Genomic DNA, 12174 nt, shown 5'->3' with positions numbered 1-12174 from the left:
TCAGATCTCAAAAGCCCAAAATCAAAATTTTGTGCATCACTGTTCTCATCTAAAACATAAGGGGTGGAATGCAATTCCAAATCCACTCAGATTATTGACAGAATCCAATTCCTTGCTGCTGCGCAGAACCGAAATCCTTGATTCTGGCAGACTGTGAGCTGGGGCTCACTCTCAACTCATAAAGACGCTCACCAGGTCTTTTCATGTGGTCCCTTCCCTAACTTCAAGCCAGCATCAGCATGTCAAATTCTCCTCATTCTTCATAACTGTCTCATCCTCTTGTGCTACCAGCTGGAGAAAAAGCTCTGCTTTTAAAGTCTCATGTGTGTAGGTTAGGCCAACCTAGAGAATTCCTCTATATTTAGGCTAACAGATAAGTAACCTTAATTACATCTGCAAAATCGCTTTTGTCATGCTATGTAACATAGTAAGGGGGTGAAATTCATGGGGATCATTTTAGAATTCTCCCAATGGTAAATGGAGAAAGCTGTGTAGCAGGATTACGATCCATGAGGCATTTTGGCCACTTCATCATGGAACTTACTTTCGCCTTCAGGACCTGCTTGATCTTCTACATACCACTTCCATTTAATAGTGGGGTGCTTCTATGCATACCCATTGCTGTAACTTGGTGGGTCAGAAAGCACCTAGGATATGACAGGCATCTCTAAGTAGTATTATAATTTGGCATCCATGATCAAGGGTCACTAATAAATATGTTTCAAAAGGATCAGAATGATGTTTGTGTCTTCAAGAAATTCGTGTCAATTCAGAAGTGGGGTGCTGTAATCATTGAGAAATCTGGTAATTTCTCTTTCCCATGTACTTTAACCTTAGTAAAGGGCTACGGGTCTTCTTAGAGTAAGAATGGGAGAAAGGGTAATGGTATAAACTTTTTTTAAATTATACTTTAAGTCTGGGGTTCTTGTGCAGAGCGTGCACATTTGTTACATAGGTATACACATGCCATGGTGGTTTGCTGCATCCATCACCCGTCATCTACATTAAATATTTCTCCCAATACTATCCTTCTCTTATCCCCCCATCCTCTGCTATCCCTCCCCTAGCCCCCAACCCCTACAGGCCCTGGTGTGTGATATTCCCCTCCCTGTGTCCATGTGTCCTCGTTGTTCAACACCCATTTATGAGTGAGAACATGTGGTGTTTGGTTTTCTGTTCTTGTGTCAGTTTGATGAGAATGATGGTGTCCAACTTTATCCATGTCCCTGCAAAGGACATGAACTCAACCTTTTTATGGCTGCATAGTATTCCATGGTGTATATGTGCCACATTTTCTTTATCCAGTCTATCATTGATGGGCATTTGGGTTGGTTCCAAGTCTTTGCTATTGTGAACAGTGCCACAATAAACATACGTGTGCATATGTTGCTATAATAGAATGATTCATAAAACTTTTTCAGTCTAGAAAGCTCCTTCCTCAAGAGGCCTTGTCTTAATTCATGAGGTTTTAGGTCTATAAACTAGTCAAGTCTGCAAGTTGATTGAGGCACAACCCTTCAATCATCATGGGATTAAGGAGGGATATGTCTGAAATTCCGAAGATCCTATTGAGCACCTCTTAGTACTCCTGTGTCCAGTGATGAAAGTCAATGGAAAGTACAACAGCCCAATTCAGTCAGGACTGCCTATGGCCATGAACCTCAAGAATGGAGGTTTGAGTCACCCCACTAGGAAAATGTCTGTCACCAGGGAAGGTGCTTGCTGAGGAGAAAGGGAGTATGAAATTGGTAGTGGGACAAGTGACTACATGACCATAGGCAGAAACAAGGACTATCATAAGTCTTTGTTTCTGTTTTGGTTTCAGAGTAAAGAGTATCTCTTCCTTATTTTATATGAATTAATTTGCATTATATTAATATGTGTCATATATGCTTTATTATATATATATGTATATATACATACACTAAATATTTTTGGTTTTGACCCCCTTTCATCTCATCCCCTGATCTCCTAGCACAAGATGTGCTATTAACTTTATTTTTCAGTATTTAAGATACAGGATATTAAAGGCACACTGTGAATTAGGTAGCAGAAGTTTGAACAAGATTTAAGAATAATGTAGGACTTTAGTGTCCTCTTTTGATGAGGAGCTCGTGTTTTCTTGGTTGCAGGTGGGAGAGTTGTACCACGTTAGGGAGAATTGTGATTTGTTATTGTCTCTATCTAGAGATTAAGAATGGCATAAGGAGATGCGCATGGATACTAAAGTGACAAGGGTATACATGCAATTTGTCAACTTGGCTAGGCAGAATTATATTAGCAACAATCCTCTTTCTGGGAAGTATGTGGTGTTCCCCGTTGAGGTTCTTTGAGCATTGTGCAGGGCAGTGGATAGGAAAAAGCAGCCCTTTGTAACTCACACACATTGTTGCTACTCTCTTGATTCACTTTGTTGGTATGATCCTGCAGCCAGACCTGCAATTTATCTTCCTTCCCATGGATGCTCTTTCACCTTCTCTATCTTCTGGGCCAGGTGTATGTGTTTAGCTCTGTGACAAACGGCTCTTCCTGGCTTCTGCAGGACACCCTCGTCACCAAGGTCAGAGGCAACAAAAATGAGCATGTACCTCCATCTGCCCTCATAATGTTCCAGATCATGTTTGTGGGTTTCAACCTGTTTGTTATGCCGCCATCCTCAGTAGAGATGACAAAAGCTTTATAGAGACCACGTTACCACCTTTCACAATTGCATAAGATCAATTCTTTTTAACAAATCAATCAATCTGTATATCTATCCACTGCCTTTATTAAGCCTCATCGTATCACCTGCTTATAGTGTTGTGTAGTTTTACTTTATGCTGATAAAACAAAATGAGGGGCCTTGTAACTGGGTGAAATGTTTAATGATCTAGTAGGCCCACATGTCAAGATGGCACTTATAAGGTCAACAGCAAGTTCCTACATCTTGGCTTTCATACCACCAAATAAGGAGCACAGAAACGAGTTGCATAATAGATGCTTGTTTTAGCACATACTTCAATGTTGTTCAGTACCGTGACCCATCGACAAGTGACTGAAACCCTGCTAGCATGGATTGGTGCCCAGAAAAAGAGAAGCTTCCCTAATCCTGCAACGTGGTCTCACGTGGGGTTCCCTGTGACCAGCTGACTAGAAAAAAAAAATACATTATGCCTCATTTTCATTTGTTACTTCAGAATATGCAGGCAGCACATGTATTAGTTAGTTACTACTGAAAAACAAATTATCCCCAATTTAGCAGCTTAAAATAACACAAATATATAAGCAGTTCTGTAGATCAGAAATCCAGATTTGTTTCTCTGCTTAGGATCTCACAAAATCAAAGTCAAAGTATCAACCAGGCTGCTGACTGAAGACTCAGAGACAAACTGTCTTCAAGCTCATTTAGGTTACTGGCAGGTCTAACTTCTTAAAGTTATAGAACTGAGGTAACCATATACTTGCAGTCTTTGCTGAGGCCACTCTAAGCTACCTGAGCCACTTCCATACCTTCTTAGGTGCACCCCTCTATCTTCTAAGCAGTAATGGTGCATCATGATTATGGTGGCTGAGATAGAGGTTATTCACGGGCTTGGTAACATGAACTTTCATTTACCAGGTCCATGTCACTACAGTAACTGCTGACTATTCAACCTGCTAGCTGCAGAGACCAACAATGATTACCCAATATGGCACCATGTCCCAGAGTAGTCAGTCAGCTTCCAGGTGGCACTGTGATTACTTGGGTCTGCTTCCACAATTGAAGGAGCATCACTTTGATCTTGCTCAAATAGACACTTCTTCTGGATATGGATTTTCATTCCTACCCATGGTACTTCAAGAAAACCAACACTGTGGTATTAGGAAAGGCTGTATCCACCATCGTGGTATCCCACACTTTACCAGTTTTAAACATGAAATCCACTTTACAGGAAATGAAGTATGGCAATGGGGTCATGCTAATGGATTTCACTCATCTCCTGATGTTCTTCACCATCCTGAAGTGGCTGGCTCAATAGAATATTGGAGGACCTTTCAGAGCCTGAGTTGTAGTTGCAGCTTTGTGACAGGGCCTTGTGGGCCTTGGCTGACAATCTAGAAAGTGACAAAGCTGAATTCCAGCATCAAATATATAGAACTCTTTCTCCCACAGCCACATCTATGACTTCAAGAATGAAGGAGGCAATATGCAGGCCTCCTCTCACTATTACTCCTGGGTATCTAGCAGCAAAATGTTGCCTCTTATGCTCAAGAAGCAAAATTTGCTGTAAAGAAGAAAACTTTTGGCTCTGCTGGACTAGAGAACATTTTACACATTGAGACTTTTTTTCAGCATGGGAACCAAAAGTGATTCCATTGAAATCAAAGTTGTGTCTGGCCAGGCACAGTGGCTCACACCTGTAATCCCAGCACTTTGGGAGACCAAGGTGGGCAGATCACCTCAGGTCAGGAGTTGGAGACCAGCCTGCCAAACATGATGAAACCCCGTCTCTAATAAAAATACAAAAATTAGCCAGACAGAGTGGTGCATGCCTGTAGTCCCAGCCACTCGGGAGGCTGAGGGTGGAAAAACGCTTGAAACTGGGAGGCAGAGGCTGCCATGAGCTGAGATTGCGCCACTGCACTCCTGAACTCCAGCCTGGGTGATAGAGGGATATTCCATCTCAAAATCAAAACAAAACAACAACAACAACAAATAAAAGTCGTGTCTGCAAGCTGACCACTTTGGACTGTTCATTCCTCTCAACCAAAAGACAAAGGAGGAGGTCCACTACTGGCTGGAGTGATGGAAACTGACAATCAAGGGAGATGGGGCTCCTACTACACTAGGGGCTAAGAAAGAGCGTGTCTTATATGTCTAGACAGCTTCTTAATTCTCCCGTGTTTTGTGATTAGAGTTTATGGAAAATTACAGCAACCCCATCCAGGCAGGACATCTAATTGTTCAGACTCTTCAGTAATGAAGGTTTGAGTCATCCTGCCAGGCAGGCACCATGACCAGCTGACATGCTTTCCCCAGGGCAAAGGGAATGAGAAATGGCTAGTGAAAGAAGGCAGTTATAAATACCAGCTACAACAATGTGGGCTGCTGCAGAAACCATGACTGTAATAGTATTTACCAAATGGGTTAACAGTATCTGTAAGGTCTGTTCTTGCCAAGCTTAAAGAGAAGAAACTGGGGCCAGCACAAGAAGATCTGATGTGAAGGAATTTATTCAGGCTCCGGGACGAGGTTCTGCAGTCCGTCAGGAGGGGCTGGAGAAGTTGCGCGGACTCCTCTCAAGACGTGGGGTTTTATAGGGAGTGGAGGCACTTGATTGGTTGTGCCCAAGGTGAGTGGGACAAAATGGTGGGGAGTGGGGCCCGGATGGAACAAAATGGCAGGGAGTGGGGCCCAGATAGGACAAAATGGTAGGCAGGGAGTGGGGCCCGAATGGAACAAAATGTCAGGGAGTGGGGCCCAGATAGGACAAAATGGTAGGCAGGGAGTGGGGCCCAGATAGGACAAAATGGTAGGCAGGGAGTGGGGCCCGGATGGGACAAAATGGTATCGGGCAGGTCCTGGCAGGGCTTTTTTTCTGGGCTCCCAGTGAAGGGGGGTTGTGTCCGAGCTCCCCGCGAGGGAAGGGGATGTGTCCGAGCTCCTGGCGAGGCAGGAGGGAGCGTTCGAGCTCCCAGCGAGGGGGCGGGGTGTGTGTTCATGCTCCTGGCAAGGCAACCGGCCTTACAGTATCTACCAGCATGGGTGGGAAAATCAACCAACTAACAATTTATCCTTTCAAATGAAATGCTTAGGGAAAAAGACCAACTTTTACTAATAGAAATATTTTACCTTCTGGAAGGCAATTTTATTCACCAATACACGCTAGGAGGCTTCAGCAATATCCTCCACCATTGTAGAAAACAGCAATCTGATCCCTTTTTCTCCTCAGTCATTAATGAGATCATGCATTTGGGGTGTGATGACCCTCCTTTGAAAAGTAGCCAGAAATCATTTCTTCCAGTTTCTTCTCAAGGTGCTGAATTAAATCTCGTCTCACATAACTGAAAAGAAAGAGATGTGTCATTAACCAAAAGAGAGCCAAAGAACCTATGCTGTAGGAAGCACTGTGGGAGATAGAAGGATGAAGTAACAGTCAGCATGGAGACAGAAATGTATCTGCATGGTAAGAGGTAGTCCAGCCAGGCAATAGCAAATGCTGGCGAGGGTGTGGAGAAAAGGGAACCTTCATACACTGTTGGTGGGAATATAAATTACTACAACAACGATGAAGAACAGTTTGGAGTTTCCTCGAAAACCTGAAAATGGAGCTATCATGTGATCCAGAAATCCTCCTGCTGGGTATACTCCCAAGAGAAAGGAAGACAGTAAACCGAAGAGATAACTGCACTCCCGTGTTTGTTGCAGCACCGTCCACAGTAGCCAAGATCTGGAAGCAACCTAAGTGTCCACCAACAGATGAATGGATAAAGAAAATGTGGTACATATACACAATGGAGTGCTGTTCGGCCATAAAAAAAAAATGAGATTCAGTCATTTGCAGTAATATGGATGGAACTGAAGGTCATTATGTTAAGTGGAATAAGCCAGGCACAAAAAGACAAACTTTACATGTTCTCACTTATTGGTGGGAGCAGAAATTTAAAACAACTGAACTAATGGAGATAGAGAGTAGAATGATGGTTACCAGAGGCTGGGAAGGTTAGTGTGGGTGGGGAAAAGTAAGGATGACAAATAGGTAGATAAATAGAATAAATAAGATGCAGTATGTCATAGCACAACAGGGTGACTGTAGTTAGTAATAATTTAATTGTACGTTAAAAAATAATGAAAAGTGTATAACTGGATTATCTGTAGCATGAAGGATAAATGCTTGAGGTGATAGATACCCCATTTACCTTGATGTGTTTAAATATTACACATTGTGGTCTGTATCACAATATGTCATATACCCCAGAAATATATGCATCTGCTACATACCTACACAATTTTTTTTAAAAAGAGGTAATATAGCAAATACAAAGGATGTCAATTGAGGGACAATGCCCATCTCAGACTATGGTGAGAAGGGAAGTCTCCATAGGCTTGGGAGAATGAGTTAGATTCAGATAACATTAACCTACCTAACTGTGGAGACAGCCGTAACTATGAGTGAAGGCCAGGGTTTGAGAAATTTGAGGCACGGGCTGTTCTCCCATGCTCATGCCCAGTTCTGTGTTGGGCACAAGTACTTAAAGAAATTGAGCAGTTCCTAGTTCTACCCACCTTACTGCTTCCTTGATGATGGATTCAAAATAGCGTCCCTTGACTTCTACAGGCGCTTGCAGTCCTTCAGGCGATTTCACGGTTTTTTTTGTTTTGTTTTGTTTTTTCACGTTCTGAAGATGTTAAAAAAAAAACTTCAGTATTATAAGGAAGAATAGAAGTGAATCTTGGTTAAACTATACCTCAGCAATCATGCTTCATAGGCTAAATGTTTTAAATGCTTAAATAAAGATGCCAGCTCATACAAAAACTAAATAAAAAATAAAAAACACCTGCATATACATAGGAATGAAACTCTTGTAAACAATAACCAAGAAAGAAAAGAAAAAGAGAAGGTGTACTATATTTTAGTCAAAGAAAAGAAAAACCACTGTAAATTATATGCAATCTCAACTCTGGCAAAGACTGAGCCTCAGCAGATAACATGCACATCTTCTAAATCATAAAAAGAGAGACTTCCTAGAGTTTCTTTTTTTTTTTGGAAACAGACATTCTTATATTACTTACTTCATCCAAACTAATGTAGAATTTCATTCATTAATTTGCCTTTTATTCCAGCATTAATTTTTTTTTGGATTCTTGAAAAAGGGAGTATTTCTGTGACTTTTAGGTCATCTCCAGAGAAACTGCTGGTAACAATGACTCCTACAGGTGCATTTTTACCAGGTTTCTGCATCAGCCCATCTTTGCTGAAGCCAGTGAAGTCATCAATCCGAGAATTCAATTGGCTGGGTGGAATACCAACTCCTGTCTTAAGCTCTGGTGAAACAAATTTTGACAAACAGTCATCAGTTGGAGTTTCACCACGTTCTTTACCCTCCACATAGACATCATGAATGACAGATCTGGAAACCAAACTGAGAAGTCGAGCTGTGGGATATGTGTGTTTCATCAGCCCTCTGGGTACATCTATGTGCTTCTCAGTTTCTAGGGAACTATTTATTTTATAATTGGGAGGATGTACCGGGGGAAACCCCAGGTCTGACGAACTGAGGCCAGGACACATAATACAATAAAACGACCTCTTATTTTCTGGCCCTATGAATGCATACGGAAACCAAGTAAGACAGTACAACTCTAACACACATTCACAGGTCCCTGGTACTCATGGGTTAGTGTCAGCTTGTTATGCTTTACTAGGCGAAAGCAGCAAGTCTCAGTTGACATCATGACTTCTCAAATTGACATACAACCTGCCATGCTTTACTGAGCTGGAAGCCAGACAACTTGGATACATCTCAACCTGCCTCCTCTCTACATCAAATATGTTCTGAGAAAATAGAGGCAGCCATTAGTGCTGAAAGTTCTATATGCACTCCATCACCAAAAATCCATTTTAGTGTATGATCTTCCTCATCCTTCTTTTTTGTCTCAAAAACGTTACGTTCTTTTCACTCTAGATCTGTCACCTCTTTCATTTATTCATCGTCTGTGGTAGGCAGCATGCCAGAAGCTGGGGATCAGCAGTAAACTGCCAGAGAGCAACATTTCCTGCTCTTGTGGAGCTCACATCCTCATGGGGCAGTCAGACAGTACGTGCCCAATGAGCGAATGAAACTAACAGCATTGGGCTGATGGTGGGGAAGCCGTCCACAGGCCTGTGGGAGACAGCACCAGAGGGAGCCACAGGGGCTGCTGCTGGTTGGGCAGGGCCTTCTGAGGAGGTGCCCTTGGGCAGGGATTGGAGGAAGAAGTGGGGCAGCCTGTGCAGAGGCAGAGGGGGATTTCCAGGCTGCAGTGAGTACAAGGGTAGGGGCTGGAGTGGGGATAGACTGGGCATTATGGGGTGAAGGACAGAAGCAGAGAGAGCCAGGAGATGGATGGGACTCGTGTTAGGAGAGGGTGATGGAGGTCAGGCCACGTAGAACCTCGCAGACCAAAGCTGGTTTACAGTCTGTTCTGAGTGCTTAGGGGAGTTGAGGATGGGTTTTCAGGAGTGACATGACACGATGTCATTTACATGCCAACACGATGCAGGGTTGGAGGGTGTGTGTTAGATGGGGGCAATAATGGGAAACATGGAGATGTCACAGTAGCTCAGTGACTGATCATGGCACAGTGGAAAAGAAGGAGAGAAATGCTGGGATTCAGAAATTTTTGCAGTATTTACAGAAGAGAAGAAAAAGAAAGGTAGAAAAACAGAGTGATGGGGTGCAGTAGCTCATGCCTGTAATCCCAGCACTTTGGGAGGTTGACGTGGGTGGATCACCTGAGGTGAGGAGTCTGAGATCAGTCTGGCTGCCATGGCAAAACCCCATCTTTACTAAAAATATAAGAATTGGCTGGGCGTGGTGGCTGGTGCCTATAATCCTAGCTACTCGAGAGGCTCAGACAGGTGAATCAGTTGAACCCCGGAGACGGAGGTTGCAGTGACCCAAGATGGCACCACTGCACTCCAGCCTGGCCTACAAGAGAGAACCTCCATCTTAAAAAAAAAAAATAGGGATTCACCAATAAGGACAAGAAATTTTAAAAGAAGATTGTGGAAAATGGAAATCCTAGAAACTTTCCATGAAGAAGCAGTGAACGACTCTCAAATGCTGCTGAGAAATTAATGGCAATGCCAGGCAAGACTGTTGACCTTGACAAGCATGGTTTCAGTGGAGGGGAACAGGCAGGAGACCGACTGCACTGGATATAGCATGAAGAAGACGTGAGGACAGGCTTACTTACTCTTTTCTTTAGACATGGCAGAGCCTCCAAAAAGACCATCTCCTACTCTTCATTTCCTTACCAACAGGGCCATCTTCTGCCTTTTCTGGGATAAAGAACTCTCACATTCCCTGGGATGTTTAAATGCATTTTGAGGTTCTGCAGCAAACTTCTCTGCTTTAATCCATCATTGTGTCCTGAAAAACATCAATGAACATTTTCCATTCATGACAAAAATCTAACAATCAGAAAATGGCAAACAGTCTGCATATATCAATACAATCAAGAACTTCAATCATTAGTTTGACTTTTAATAGTGAGCCAAGATTTACCAAGTCTCAACAAACACTCTGTTTTCAGGAAAAGAAACCTAATTTTAATGCATGCTAAGTAAAAAGAAAGAAAAAGAAAGAAAGAAAGAAAACTACAGACCAATATCCATGATGAACATTGATGCAAAAATCTTCAATAAATTACTGGCAAACCAAATCCAACAGCACATCAAAAAGCTTATCCGCCATGATCAAGCAGACTTCATCCTGGGATGCAAGGCTGGTTCAACATAGGCACATTTATAAATGCAATTCACCACATAGACAGAACCAAAAATAAAAAACACATGATTATCTCAATAGATGCAGAGAAGGCCTTTGACAAAATTCAACAGCTCTTTATGCTAAAGACTCTCAATAAACTAGGTATCGAAGGAACGTACCTCAAAACAATAAAAGCTATATAGGAGAAACCCACAGCCAATATCATACTGAATGAGCAAAAACTAGAAGCATTCCCTTTAAAAACTGGTACTAGACAAGGATGCCCTCTCTCACCACTCCTATTCAATATAGTATTGGAAATTCTAGCCAGAAAAATTAGGCAAGAAAAAGAAATAAAGGGCATTCAATTAGGAAAAGAAGAAGTCAAATTGTCCCTATTTGCAGATGACATGATCATATATTTAGAAGAACCCATCATCTCAGCCCGAAACCTCCTTAGGCTGATAAGCAACTTCAGCAGAGTCTCAGGATACAAAATCGATGTGTAGAAATCACAAGCATTTCTATACACCAATAACAGACACAGAGCCAAATCATGAGTGAACTCCCATTTATAGTTGCTACAAAGAGAATAAAATACCTAGGAATACAACTAACAAAGGATGTAAAAGATGTATTCAAGGAGAACTACAAACCAAATCAAGGAAATAAGAGAGGACACAAACAGATGGAAAAACATTCCATGCTCATGGTTAGGAAGACTCAATATTGTGAAAATGGCCATACTGCCCAAAGTAATGTACAGATTCAATGCTATCCCCATCAGGCTACCATTGATCTTCTTCACAGAACTGGGAAAAACCACTTTAACTTCATATGGAATCAAAAGACAGCCCGCATAGCCAAGACAAACCTAAGCAAAAAGAACAAAGCGGGAGGCATCACGCTACCTGACTTCAAACTATACTAGAAGGCTACAGTAACCAAAACAGCATGCTACTGATACCAAAACAGAGATATAGACCAATGGAACAGAACAGAGGCCTCAGAAGCAACACCACACATCTACAACCATCTGATCTTTGATGAACCAGACAAAAACAAGCAATGGGGAAAGGATTCCCTGTTTAATAAATGGTGTTGGGAAAACTGTTGGGAAATTCCATTTGATTACATGCTAGCCATATGCAGGAAGCTGAAACTGGACCCCTTCCTTCCACCTTATACAAAAATTAACCCCAGATGGATTAAAGATTTAAACATAAGAACTAACACCATAAAAACCCTAGAAGAAAACCTAGGCAACACCATTCAGGACATAGGGCACAGCAAGGACTTCATGACTAAAACATCAAAAGCAATGGCAACAAAAGCCAAAATAGACAAATGGGATCCAATTAAACTTAAGAGTTTCTGCACAGGAAAAGAAACAATCATTAGAGTAAAGTGGCAACCAACAGAATGGGAAAAAATTTCTGCAATCTACCCGTCAGACAAATCTAAAGCAGATTTACAAGAAAAAAACAAACAAACCCATTCAAAAGTGGGCAAAGGATATGAACAGACACTTTTCAAAAGAAGGCAAATATGCGGCCCACAAACATATGAAAAAAATGCTCATCATCATTGGTCATTAGAGAAATGCAAATCAAAACCACATTGAGATACCATCTCACGCCAGTTAGAATGGCAATCATCAAAAAATCTGCGGACAACAGATGCCAGAGAGGATGTGGAGAAAAAGGAACACTTCTATACTGTTGGTGGGAGTGTAAATTA

This window comes from Aotus nancymaae, unplaced genomic scaffold (genome assembly GCF_030222135.1).
Source record: "Aotus nancymaae isolate 86718 unplaced genomic scaffold, 86718_ANA_hifiasm-v0.15.2.pri h1tg000004l, whole genome shotgun sequence".
NCBI classification, from domain to species: domain Eukaryota; kingdom Metazoa; phylum Chordata; class Mammalia; order Primates; family Aotidae; genus Aotus; species Aotus nancymaae.
Note: the sequence above shows the minus strand (reverse complement) of the source record.